The following is a 14,266-nucleotide window of genomic DNA, read 5'->3' on the forward strand; positions in this document are numbered from 1 at the left end:
GATTTTAATGACATACAATTTGTAGTTCCGTTGTGTAAAACGAGAACGTCTTAAAGTTTTAATATTTATTCGACCGACAAGGCAGAAATCGGCATATTTTTTTCAAGTAGGCTACTGATCTCATTCAATTTAAGCTCGCTCAGCAGAAACGCATTCACAACGCTATCTCTTCTTTCACGAGCTTTCACGAGCAAACCTATGGCCAACTCATCTGTCAAAGTCGAATCCTTTTAAATTGAATTTTGTGTTCTCGTGGTTACGTTAGTTAGCATGTTCATTCTACGTTCTACTTGTCTATTGATGTGGGCACAGTAATTATCCTGAAAGCAATCATGATCTAATGTTACTTTTATGTACTAATTTCCCTGATTCTGTTAATATTGTATAGTAGTTCCTTAACTATTTCCTTCCTAAATCTACTTGATAGCTTAGAACCTAATCTTGTATTAACCCTAACGAAAATTTCCTGCCTTTTGATATAGGTCTTTATGGACTTTCTTGTTTGGTTGTGGTATTTAATGTCAGTTTCCTGTTTTTTCTTAAGTCGGTCTATATTGTCCAGTCTAGCTTGTTCGTATTTTTTGGAGCTCCGGTAGCTATCCTGCCGAAGAACAACTCTAGAGGTCGTTTTTTGTGACAGAATGGACAGCGTAGTTATATTCATAGATGGCTCTATCGAGAAGTTCCTCGAAGCCCCTATGTGTTCCATCTCGTTTCAAACATCTCATTATTTCAGAGAGCGTGGAGTGAAATCTTTCTATCTGTCCATTTACTGTACTCTTATACGGAGGTGCTTTATAGAGATTTGATAAAGGCTGAGTTGAGGGACTTTTCATTGTCCATTACTATTAATTTGGGCACTCCATAATAAAACACGATATCTCTTAAGGCTTTCCTAATGTCTTCTACTGCTTTGGATTTGATAACTCTTCCCATGGCCAGTTTGGAAAATTTATCTATCGCCGTGAGCACCAGATGTCGTTCTGTCGAGTAGATGTCAATATGAATAATTTGGGTATTCTGGCAAGGGAGTTTCTCTTATTTCTGGATGCGTGGGATGTCTGTCATATTTAGCAGTCTTACACACCAAACACTGACTTACGATAGCCGAAACTTTTTTACTCATTTTAGGAAAGTATACTCTTTCTGACAAGTGATCTTTATTTTCCACAGCATTTCTGTGTGCTCTGTTATGTGTCCTAATTATTTCTTCCTCTTGTTCGGCTTCGTTAACAAGGTCTTTGACTTTGGTTTGACAGAATCTAATCTTGAAACCCTGAAAATGGATGGGGTAGAGAATTTGTATTTTCCCCATTACATCCTCAGATGTGAAAATTTTTTTATTTTCTCTGCCTGGTTTATAGAAAATTTCGTAGTCATATTCCTCAAGGTATGCATTCCATCTTTTAATCCTCGCATTCCCATTCCAACTACTGAGAGACTGGGTCAAAGGCTGATGGTCAGTAAAGATTTTCACCTTTGCTTTAGCGTAAAGGTAAATTTTTACCTTTTTTAGAGCCCAGATAATGGCTAACATTTCCTTCTCATTCGTGGCATAATTTTCTTCCGCCTTCGAGTGTGTTCTCGATAAAAATGAGATGGGTCTGTTCTCTTAAGAAAGAACAGCGCCAACTGCATTTTTGGAAGCATCCGTTGTTAGGTGAAATTCTTTTTTAAAGTCCGGGTAGTGGAGTATTACGTCTAGAGAAACCAAAGGCTTATTTGCTTCGCTATTAAGGGAGACGGATTTTTTTGACGATAATGTCTTGGTTATTCAACCATCCTCCCCTCTCAAAAGCAAGCTAAATGGTTTTGCTAACTTAGCGTAGTTAGGAATAAATCTCCTGTAATATCCGGATAATCCCAAGAATGATCTCAGTTCTTTGAGTGTTCTTGGAATTGGAAAGTCTGAGATTGCCTGTACCTCAGTTGGGCTGGTTGCAATGCCCTTGTCGGACCCGATGAAGCCTAGGAACTCCACTTTTCTCTTCATGAACTCGCATTTATCCAACTGACATTTCATTTTGGCTTGCTGAAGAGTTCTGAAAATAATGTAAAGGTTCTGGTAGTGTGTTTCATCACCTTTACTAAAGATGATGATGTCGTCAATATAAATAAAACATATCTTACCGATATGTTCGTGAAGGATATGCGTGCTGGAAAATTGACGGTGCATTTTTCAGACCGAATGGGAGTCGTGTAAACTCGTATTTTCCATTATTGATGGAGAAGGCGGTCTTTTCAATATCAGATTCTTTTAAAAGAAAGAGCACTGAGAAAATCTTGTTGTCTCCCAATTGGGCCAACACTTCATTAATGTCAGGGATAGGGTATCTGTCCGCTACCGTTACCATGTTTAGTTTCCGGTAGTCAATTACCACCCTGTATTTTTTCTTGCCAGAGGAGTCGAGTTTTTTTGGTACAATCCAGTCTGGTGAATTGTAAGGTTACCTTGAGGGTCGAATGTTTCTATCGTGTAAAAGTTCTGAAATTTGTTTGTGTACCTCGTCTTTAAGAGACATTGGGTACTGATAGAATTTTGAGTACACTGGCGTATCCGATATACTTCGGATTGCTTCCCTTACACTTGTTTTTTTTTTTTTTAATCTCTAATTCTATTTATTATGGTTTCAAAAGGAATCGTTCAGTAATTCCTCTGAACTTAACCTAATGTGTGATAAAGATAAATGAGACCAAGTGGTATCTTAATTATAAATTACAAAAGAAAATGTAATATGTTATGTTATCCTCCGGGTAAGGAGATCGCTGGGGTGTACCCTCTTCAGTCTTCGGAGGGAGATGGGATCAGCTAGGATAGTTGCTAGTTGGTTCGGGTGGGCCATAAGCCTGTCGGCATAACGGCTGCTGTGGAAATTAATCTGATCCCCAAGAAGGGTAATTTTCAGATCTCTTTCGATGACTATGTTCGTCACGTACCAGGGGAGCCCAGATGCGTGACGTGCAGCTCTCGACTGGACCACACGGAGCCTATTAAGCTGGGATTTGGCGGCAGTTCCCCACACCTGGATGGCATAACTCCACGTTGGAGCGAGAATGGCTTTGATTAAAAGAGCCTTAGAGCTCATTTGGAGTTTGCTGGAGTGGAAGAGCCAGTCGAGCTTATTTAGCTTCGCCAGTGACTTAGATTTGACCGACGTGATGTGGGCCCCCCAGGTCAGTCTCCGATCTAGATGAACTCCTAGGTAGCAGTGCGATCTAGCATTGGTGATAGGGCTTCCATTGAAGGTCAGATCTGTGCAGGTTCCGGGTCGCAGGGAAAAAGTTACACAGGCTGACTTTGAGGAGTTAATGGCCACATTCCATTTGGCAGTCCATTTTTGGATTGCGTGCAGCCATTCCTGGACTGCGTTGGAGGCAGTTAGCAGTGAAGGATGAGACGCCAGCATGGCAGTGTCATCGGCGTAAGTGGCCAGGAGCAGCTGAGCCGGGGGGACTTCGGCGTTGTTTGCGGGAGATGGCATGTCAGCAGTGTACAGGGTGTATAGGAAGGGCCCAAGAACACTTCCCTGTGGAACTCCTGCATGAATCTCCTCCAGGCTGGATCGAGCATCACGCACTGCAACGTCGAACGTCCGATTAGAGATGAACGATCTCAGGATGGCATAGTAGGGAGCAGGAAGGAGAGCTTTCATCTTGTATAGAAGGCCCTCATGCCACACCTTGTCAAACGCTTGCTTCACGTCTAGAAAGACGCCGACCGTGTAGAGTTTGTGCTCGAAGCCATGCGTCACCTGGTTTACCAGTCGATGTATTTGTTCAGGACAGCCGTGGGACTTCCTGAAACCAAATTGGTGTGGAGGTATGTGGTTCACTACTTGCGGCAGTTCCATCAGGCGGGCTAAGAGTATTCTCTCAAAAATCTTAGAGAATGTTGATAGCAGGCTGATTGGGCGATATGCATCGATCTGCGTTGGCGGCTTTCCGGCTTTAGGTATCATGATGATACGTGCTCGCTTCCATTGCCTTGGAAAGTGCCCTAGCCTTAGCATGGCATTAAAAATTTTTACTAAGGCTAGGACTCCTTTGCGTGGCAGAGACTTCGCAGCACGGTTGTCGATGCTATCGTAACCAGGGGTTTTCTTGACGTGTAGCGCCTTCAGCTGCATCATGACTTCCTGCGGAGTGGTATGCCTAATGGGGCGAGCCGGTACAGTCGGAGCGTCCAGAAAATTATTGATTTCTACGCGGTTTGAGTCGTCTGTTAGGTTGAAGGGCAAGAAGGTGGAGGTCAGGTGCAAAGCAAATGCCCTCGCTTTTTCATCGTCCGTCTTGAGCCAGAGACCACTTTGACTCAGGATGGAATTTCAATCTTCCATCGGCTGCCTCTTGATATTTCTTGTGAGCCTCCATAACGAGAAGTTGCTGTTGTTATCTGGGCCAATACCCTCAAGCAGGGTATCCAGATTATCTCGTCGGGTCCTGGCTAGCAAACGATGCAGTCTGTTTGTGGTACTAGAGTATAGCTGCTTGATGCTCGGATCTCCTGTGGCGATATACCGTCTCCTGAGGCGCCTTTTGTGGGAGAGCAGCTCCCTAGCCTCCAAGCTCAAGATGGGAGCCCTCCTTGCGGTCGTGTGACGAGCTTCATGTGGGGGAGGTGTGGCCCTCCGTGCTGCTTCCGCGATTGTAGCTACGAGGTAATCTACATAAGCTTCCAGACTACTGCATGTGTCAATGGGGATGTTGAGATCAACTGTGGCCTCGATGTGCTCCTTGAAGGCCACAGTATTTGCAGTAGGTGACAGCATTTTAGTGACACCTTTGAAAAGCTGAGCGTCTTCATCCAGCACAAACAGCAGGGGGAGATGGTCAGACGACAGTTCTGTCAGGGTTTGCACGTTGATTTCTTGCTGTCTGAATCCTTTGGAGATCCCGAAATCAATGGCACTTGGAGTGACACTTGTTCGAAAGGGATAGCAAGTAGCTTCTCCAGTTGCAACAATGTCGATACCTTTGCCCGCCAGAGCGGAGAGCAGCACCCTGCCTCTAGTGCACATCCTGTAGTTTCCCCACCATCTGTGCTTTGCGTTCCAATCACCTGCCGCTAGGAACTTTGTGCCAAATTGAGAGATGATAAGCTCAACGTCAGCCTCCGTCCACCTGAGGTTAGGAGGGCAGTATACTGAGGCAATGTTAAAAGTACCCCTGCTTGCCGTCAGCTGGATAACTGCTGCCTGGATGTGATTTTCCGACAGGGTGGAGAAGAGTTGATGGGAGATGAGTGATCTAATAAGGATCGCCGCACCTCCGCGACGGCTTTCATCCGGGTGGTTGGCAGTGTGGAGGGTAAAGCCTGGAACTCTGAAAGTGGACCGGGAAACGAAGTGGGTTTCCGACAGCAGGAGGATGTCGATTTCGTGAAGCTCGATGAAGGCGAGGATCTCATTGGTCTTCGAGGAGGCCCCATTGGCATTCCAAGCTGCTATCTTAAGAGGACCCATTTAGAGCAGCAGGAGGGAAGGTGCGATTTTGCATGAGCAGTTGCATTAGTGTTTCAACTAGTGACATCATCCTGTCAAGCCTAGAAAACAGTTGTTCCAGCTTAGATTGGGGTCTGCGAAGAGACCTGGATACGAATCAATTATTTTATTTAATTTCTTTCTCTGTTCTACCTCTAAGTGTTTTATTCTCGGACTAATTGTGCTAACAGCCTCGAACTGTTTTTCTTTGAGAACGACTCTTTTCCCGTTTTCCAGTGTTATGGTTAGGTTCTTCAAAACAATTTTCGCTCCCATTCCCTTCATTGTGTCTTTGCCAAGTATGGCGTCAAAAGTCTTCAGCGATGGTAATAAAAAAAATTTTATTTCGAAATCGAAAAGGTTTGCTCTTTTGTAATGCGATATTTTTACATCACCGCCTGGAGTTTCAGCTATGTAAGGCTTGTTATTTGGTATAGCGTATAGCACCAAATTGATCTGGATGTAATTTTTGTTAGAGCCTGTGTCAATCAACACCATTAAAACCTTTTCACTCCCCACTCTACATTCGAAGTATGATAGTGAGGAGTCTTTTACTCTAAAAAATGCAACACGTGGTCTCGTTGTTCGTTGTCCAAATTGTCTATTTGCCCATCACAGTATTCAGTTAGGGTGCCGTTTATATCGTTCTGGGTTTTATAATCTTGCATCGACCGTTGATAGCCTGCTATGCTTGAACTAAACCCAGTTACTTCAATACTTGGCTGTCTCATGTTCATTGCTTGGATGTTGTAGTCCCTTTGTCGTTTGTTTATGGCCGAGTGTGGTCTATTCATATAATTAACTATTCATATAATTACTGTACACTGCTGTCCAAGTACATTGGTTCTGGTTTTGGTGTTTTGGTCGCAAAGGGACGGGGTGGGGCATTATATTGTTGGCATTGCTGTTGATAGTTTTGTCGGGGTGGGGTGAACGGTGCATTACCGAAGTTAGACACATGTTGCCTTGGCGCCGGGAATGGCTGGCCTAAATATTGTGGAGGTCTCCTCATGGGATTTCGTGGGGGGACCGGTGGAGGCTGTCGATAGCCAAAGGCATTCGACGTCTGAAAATTGCGGAATGCCGGTATGGGTTTTTCGTTTCCTCTGAAACTCGACTGTTGACCTCTATTTGCCGCAAGGTTTGACCTGAAAGTTTGATTTTCAAATTTAAGGCAATAATGTAAATCTGAGGGGAGATCAGCTGGCTCTTTTATTGCCAAAAGGCGAGGTAATTCTCCTCGAAGGCCTCTAATAAAAGTATCCAGAGCTTTTTCTCTGTACATTTTTGTAACAAAGTGCTCGGATTCTCGGCTCATTTGCATGCAGCCGACCTTATTTAGAATAAGAGAAAGATTTTTGTAGACGTCCTGGTGGAAGTCTTCCACATTTGGTATTCCAAGGTAGTTATGTCCCGTTTATCTGCGTAATGCAGAGTGAGACATCTCGACATGGCCTTCCAGTCCAGCGGAATGCTATAGGACTCGAGTGCCACATCAGCACTTCCATAATATTTTGGAGTACTCACAAATGCGGTATAAGTCTCCATGATTCTATCAACGCTCCTTTTCCAAGACCCAAATTCTGCTGGATTTCCAGAGAATTCCCTGATCGATTTTACGATATCAGGCACCCTGTCAAAGTCCACTAAATTATTTCTGTATTCGGGCTCTACGACCTGATCGCTCACGTCAGTAAAGTCAAGAGTGTCGTTATGCATTTGTTTTATCAGTCCAGATAAAACTTGGGCCACCGTTTGGCCAATTAATGCTCTCAACTGTTCGACACTCATGTCTACGCGATGCTGTTCAGGCAGGTCGGGTCTTTCTCAGGGTACCGGTCTCTCATTTGAACTTATAACCGATGGTCTTATTATATTATTAGGGTTTGCCATGTTGGCTTTTAATTCGGACAACACCTGCACAAAACAAGCCTAAACCTAAACCAATTTTAACTTAACAAAAGTTGTGGGCAGAAAATATGGAATGCGTCTGTATGTGTTTGCTTATTTCTCTCTCGTTTTTTTTTTTCAATTTTGCATGCAATAAAATTTAGCTCGCCGCGGTTATTTTGCTTTGAGAACAGTGTACCTGAAAAGGAAACAGTATATAGGGAAATTTTTCATTAAGAAGATCTCTAGGAACTAGGTTTAAAAATTTAGTATAAATAATAATATAATAATAATAATATAATAATTATAATATAATAATTATAATATAATACTAATAATATAATAATAATAATATAATAATATTAATATAAAATTAAATAATAATATACTTTATTTTTTTGTTATACTTATGTTTTATTATGGGTGGATGCCTGAATTTTAAATTGCTGATGTTTTTCCAGTGTACTTTTCCAGGTTCTTGTCGTATCTCTGCCTCCTCTTCGGTGTCTGCGCTTTGGTTCGCGCAGCCGTTCTCCGCCGTTCGTCGTCTTTACTTCTGCCGTTACTTTAGCCGTTACTTTTCCGTTTACTTTTCTGTTTTTGCTTTACGTGTGTCGTCACTTCGTCGTTTCACCGTTTTGGATTGCACTGTTAACTGTTATCCGTGTTGCTCTTCTGTAGCTCCGTTAGTTCTCGACGTTCTACTTTCACTTTTCCTTCTTCTTTTCGACGAAATTGCTGTTCTTCGTTTTGCGTTTAATTAACATAAAATTGTTGTGGTCACTCCTCCTGGCTGGGTGAAGTTATCCTTTTTGCCTGGGCTACTGGGGAATCCACGTCAGCACTCCAAGAAGGTTTCTGAAAGAAAATATGATCCACCAATGGACAATTCTATTGCCGATGAGTATTTTCCTCTTCCGGAAAATCTGTTTTTTTTTTTCAAACAGTTTTATTTAATAGCCTACCGTGAATTTTGTTTGTTAATTACTCACTGGAGTTTCTTCGGCACAATTTAACCAACGAATATTTTTTTTAGCTAGATTTTGATTTTGCTCCGCGACTTAGAATTTTTGTCTTTCGTTCGCGTCTATTCGCTGGTCCCTGTTCGGGCGCCAGTTAATAATTACAGTTAATTGATTTTATTTTGAAGATCGCAAGCGACCGTTTATTGTAATTTATCATTTGAAACTAAAACTAGCATACAAAATGTTTCCCTAAGTCCCTAGCAATCAAGTTAAGTCGTCGGCAGCGTCGCAGCGGGCGTCGGCAGCGGGGATGGCAGGGGAGACTATGCAGACCTCTGGTCAGCATTTTGGGCACTTGTGTTCACCCAGAACAATTTAGAACCACCAGATGTGAGAGAATCGATTGCAGGGAAATAACTTATATGCTATATATGGTCGGAAACGCTTCCTTCTGCCTGTTACACCGAATCTAGTATACCCTTTTACTCTTCGAGTACCGGGTATTTAAATGGAAAAAAATGAAAATAAAATGGAAACAAAAACAATAGAGAATGCTATAGTCGAGTTCCCCGACTATCAGATACCCGTTACTCAGCTAGAGTGAATGCGAAAGCGAAATTTCATCATTTTTTCTGGGACTTCGATAGATAATGCGGAATAAAATGAGAAAGAATTTAAAAATTGTTCAAATGTGTGGGCGTGGCCGGTTTGGCGGCTTTAGGGCGTTAGAGTGGGCGTGGCTAAAAGCTTTTTGGAAATCGATAGATATTTACACAACTAATAAAATTATGGCAATTTTTGTTGTTTTTAGAGCGTTAGAGTGGACGTGGTAAACAATTTTTTGACAAATCGATAGAAATTAACAAGACTAATAAAAAGATAAGCATATGAACCAATTTTTCAACAGTGTGGGTGTGGCGGGCTTGTGCGGTTTGTGGGCGTTAGAGTGGTCGTGGAAACATGGCTCAACAAACTTGCTCTGCGTCTTTGTCTCTAGAAACTGTATGCTGAATCCCAACCTTCTAGCTTTTATAGTTCCTGAGATTTTGACGTTCATACTGACGTATATACTTTATATGGATTCTTTATATGGTTACTAAGTGACTTGGACAAATTGATTGACGACGGTCGTGTTTTCGATACGCTCGTGTTTTCGATACGCTCGTGTTCAGACTGCGAAGAACTAAGTTTTCCTTGTGTTCCTGATAATTTGTGGATTGAATCGACGGAAGGAGGAGCCACCAGCGCGAGTACCTTGAGCGCCAGCAGTGCCTCGAAGAAGTCCAGAGGGGCAGGCGTAGAAGCCACCTGGCCTCTAAAAGCTCGGCGCCAACACATGCAGACGCTTTGGGGAATTTGGTGCCAAGAGGCTTGCCAAGAGGATTGCCCTGGCGGAAACCGACTCCCTCCATGATGCCCCAGTACCCGCTGCCCCCGCTACTCGCCGTCCCTGCAGAGACCCTGGAAGCCAGGCCTCGCCGCCCCCGCCGCGAGGAGATGCTCATCATGGGACATTGCTGCTGGAGGCACGCCCACGATTCTGGCTGAGATTGTAGCTGGAGCTTAAGGATCCGGACGAGGATCAGGAGAAGGAGGATGACGAGGATCTGGATTGATGCCGCCACCAAACACTGCTGTCCAAGGAGCATCTCCCGCTTTCACACCTACCGCCACCACCGGGCTAGGAAGCCCGTTGAGACCTGGTCTGCGGTAGTGATATGCGACGACCCGAGCATATCTGGGAAGAAGATTACTGAGCGGGTCCTCAAGGAAGTCGCCCGTGAGCTCGTTGTACGTGTACACGAGGTGCGCGAGTTAATGCGCGGTGGAGCCGTCATCCGCACACCATCGGTAAGCGAGATAAAGAAGGTCGTCGCGAACAAGAAGTTTGCCGAACAAGAGCCAACGACCCAAAGCCCAGGTGCTCGGCGTCGACACTGGAATTCTGACGGAGGAGTTTATGGAGGTATTGTACGCACACAATTTCAAGGAGGAGTTCTCCCCAGCCGCTTTCAGGAAGGCAGTGCACCTGGAGACTAATCCGTGGTCAATCACGGATGGCGAAAGAGCTAATCTGACGCTTGAAGTTGACGAAAAGGCGCTGAACGTCCTTGAGCAGACCGGACGGGTCTATATCAAGAGGTTCAGTTACCGTTGCCGGTCGCTCGTCCACACCTATTCTTGCCATAGGTGCCTTGAGTTTGCTCACAAAGTTTCCCAGTGCAGGGTCAAGGAGACCATTTGTCGCCAGCGTGGACAAGCTGGCCACACAGCACCTAGATGCAAGAATCCGGTGGACTGCCGGAACTGTCGTTTTAAGGGATTCCCTTCGAGGCATTCAATGCTGTCGGACACGTGAACGCTAGACATTAATGTTAAGCTTCCTTCAGGAAAATTGTGGCCGTGGCCGAACTCCTACCATAGAGCTCGGAGTCCGCTTGCGCGACTGAGACCACTTGTTCGCGTTGGTGCAAGAGCCTTATGTGGATCTCGGTGGACGAATCACGGGAGTCCCATCCGGGATGTGTGTGTTTTCGGACAGGCTTGAAATGTCTGCCGTCCTCGTGGACAGCACGTATTCCATCTGCATGCCGATAGAGCCGCTTGTCACTGAGATTGGAGTAGGCGTGAGCGTTTCTGGAAGTTATGGCTTAATCCATAGGATCCGTGTACTGCCAATTTAACAGCGAACTCGAACAGTACCTCGGGTACTTGTATGCTGTGTTGCTGCTAGCCAACCGTACGCCTGTCATCCTTGGTCTTTACGCGTGGTTAAGTAAACTCATGTGGCTTAGTAAACTCCCTGAGCGTGCTCAGGGATCAGCTAACTACCTACGGGGTGAGCTGCTGTCTGACTGAATTCAAGGATGTCGAGCTGGAGTGCTTAGTATGCCGTGTGACGCGTTCACATTCGAGACACTCGCCAACGATGCAGCGTCTACGTGGGCTACGTACAATTGAAGAGTGGATGAATGGAATCTTAGTGATCAAAATAATATCAATGTTGTGGTTACGCGAGACCCAGCAAACACAGTTGAGAACTTTGCTCATGTGCCATCCTAGAACTTCTCCGCTGCACGCTGAATGGCTTCGAAACTCCCGGACGAATTCGCCGACACGCCGTTAAATGCACTCTGTGTGCGATCAAGTGCTTAGACGCAGATGACCCAAGACCACAAGGAAGATAGTTTGGTGGACTTCCGAAGCTTATTCTGAAGGTCAAAGAGGATAACTGAAGGCGCTTCGTTGCAGAAAAAAAGGTCTATCAATGGGGGCAAGTCTTTAGGATTTTCCGTTGCCGCAAAAGGACAACTGAACTCGGTTGTCTTCCCTTAGGTAGCAGGTAGCACGTAACCTGGCACGACTGCGCGGGTGTTCTTCTCCGGAACTTTTTTTCAGTCTCGGAGTTTCGGCACGCACTGTTATTCCTGATGAGATTAAACCGCCGCTCTGTGGTCTAGAATTCGATTTTTTGGCATAAAGTCTAAAGACTTGATACTTTATACATTTTGTTATTAAATCACAAATAGTTTGCACACAAAATTTGGTCTGTGCGACCACGCCCTCTCTTGCCTCCCATATTAACTACTGGTATGACTCAGGAGTCAACGAAATTTCATTAATTTTTTTTTTAAATAAAAATGTGTATATTGTTGTTTTAAAAATAATCGCTTCCTCTTCTTCTTCTAGTTCTACATTATAAATGTTCGAATCTGAACTCGAATCAGAATCAGAATGTGAATCCAATATTTTGTCTGATGGATAAGGTTTAAAATTAGACTGTACTTCCAAAAGACTTATTACTGCCTTCGGAAGTGTTTTTTTTCTATTTTTTCTCTTTATTTCTTTTAAACAATTTGTTGATAATAGTGGGTCCGAGGAATCAATAGCTCTGTGGAAAATATCACTCATCGTATTGATCCGACTATTTTTCCTTGCATGTGATAGTCGGTCCCTTTGTAAAGTTTATTCCGGGCTTCACTCGCATTTTCGCCTAGGCATCCAAGTGGAACCAACGTCGAATTATTGATTTGAAATCCGTGGACTAGTACTTTATGGATCGTTGGTGACATAGGAACCAACACCGAATTATTGATTTGAAATCCGTGGACTAGGACTTTATGGATCGTTGGTGACATAGGATAACATGGATACATGCATATATAATTGAAAAGTTATATCGCAAAAAGAACGAAATTTGTCGGAATTTATAAAATAGTTCGACGATATTGCTATTAAAATAGTGTGAAACTTTTCCAAAAGATTTTCGTTGAAGCTGGTTATTGACGAGAATTTGGTACTTGCGAAAGCTCTTCTTGCCGTATTACCATCATTGCTATTGTCGCTGCCATTCTGCTTCGGCATGCTTACTGAAAGGCCCATTTCTCTCCACATTTCCTCCTGGATATATTTTTTTCGAGTACTCATTTGAACCTTGTCCTCTCCTTTTATATGCCACTTTTTTATCTCAGCTCTGTATGATACGTTTAAAACAAATTCAAAACAACGGATCAATTGAAATAAATCGGTCTAGTTGTCTGTTACACTCGGGCAGTTTTCTTTTAATAAATATTTCAAAATTTACTATTTTTTGTCAACCTCTTCTGTCTTTTTCGATTGCAGATTATTGTTGTTGATTGCGGAATAAACGTAAACTGAAACATAACTTATTTGCCTATTGTTACGCCTCCAAATGTCCAGGACGTCGCTATGTCTGAACTCGAACTTGCCTATACAAAATCAAATTTTTAAGAAAACGAGCAAAAATGGGCAAAAAATATTACTTTACCGTCAAAGACAATAGTTAAAGGTACAAACTGACGTTTTTTACTTTTGTCAGAAATGGTCAGATAATTAGTTACACTGCACGAAACACAGGGGACACGTTAGAATTATCTGTTTAAATACACATAAATTGGACGTTACACAAGACAAAAACAGTACAACTACACATATATTACCTACATACGTTAAAAACATCATACCTTGACATATTTTCCATATTTTACTATAATTTATGGATGCGTATTAACGATCGTACCACGTCCAAAAGTAATCAAATAATTTGGCGGGAATTGCATTCTCTCAATCAGCTGTTTAACACTTCACCTTTAAAAGCTCATAAAACAATTTAGTGAAGCTTTCGGTCAATTTTGTTTTTTGTTTTTATTTATATGATCAATTTTCTATTAGAAAATAATTGCTAAAGGACGATATATTGACATAAAAATTTAGACTTTATGCCAATAAAAACGAATTCTGGACCATAGTGCAGTGCAGTGGAACACCAGATGATCCTTACTGCCACATGCGTACGCACATACCACGCAACTCCGGCGCCGTAGTGTGCTATGTGAAAAAATAATAACGAAATTCAACTTGACCTAGAGCGAACTTAGTTTTTCTTTTTAATGTGTTAATTAGGGTCTAATACTTGGTTGGATTGCCTTTGTTAGCCTTACACCTACGCGGTATTGAGTCCACCAGGTCCTGGGAACTTTTGGGGGCAACTTTTGCCCATCCTGCACAACTTGCCAAAGCTGAGACTTCGACGTCGGGGAGTTCTTCGACACATATCGTTTAACGTCCCTCCGCAGGTTTTCAATAGGGAGATTTTGCTGGCCACGGCATTACCTGTATTTTATTTTAGGTAAATTTTTTTAATGGCATCGGATACCATTTTGGCAGAACATTAAGGATTTTTTCAGCTTAAGAATTAACCTTTTTCTCCTGTGAGCAGTGCTGTCCCACTCTACCCACTAAAATATATATTTTTTTAATTTATTGCCTTTTAAATAAACTAAATTCACTTATCAGAAAATATTGATCATTTCGGGACTTTGCGTTGGACAAAACCAGACATTGCTATTCTAATGAACAGCCCAAAAGTTGTGAATTTGCTCAAGAGAGTTTCTTTTTTTTTTCTATCTA

Source organism: Drosophila mauritiana, chromosome 3L (genome assembly GCF_004382145.1).
Source record: "Drosophila mauritiana strain mau12 chromosome 3L, ASM438214v1, whole genome shotgun sequence".
In the NCBI taxonomy this organism is placed as follows: domain Eukaryota; kingdom Metazoa; phylum Arthropoda; class Insecta; order Diptera; family Drosophilidae; genus Drosophila; species Drosophila mauritiana.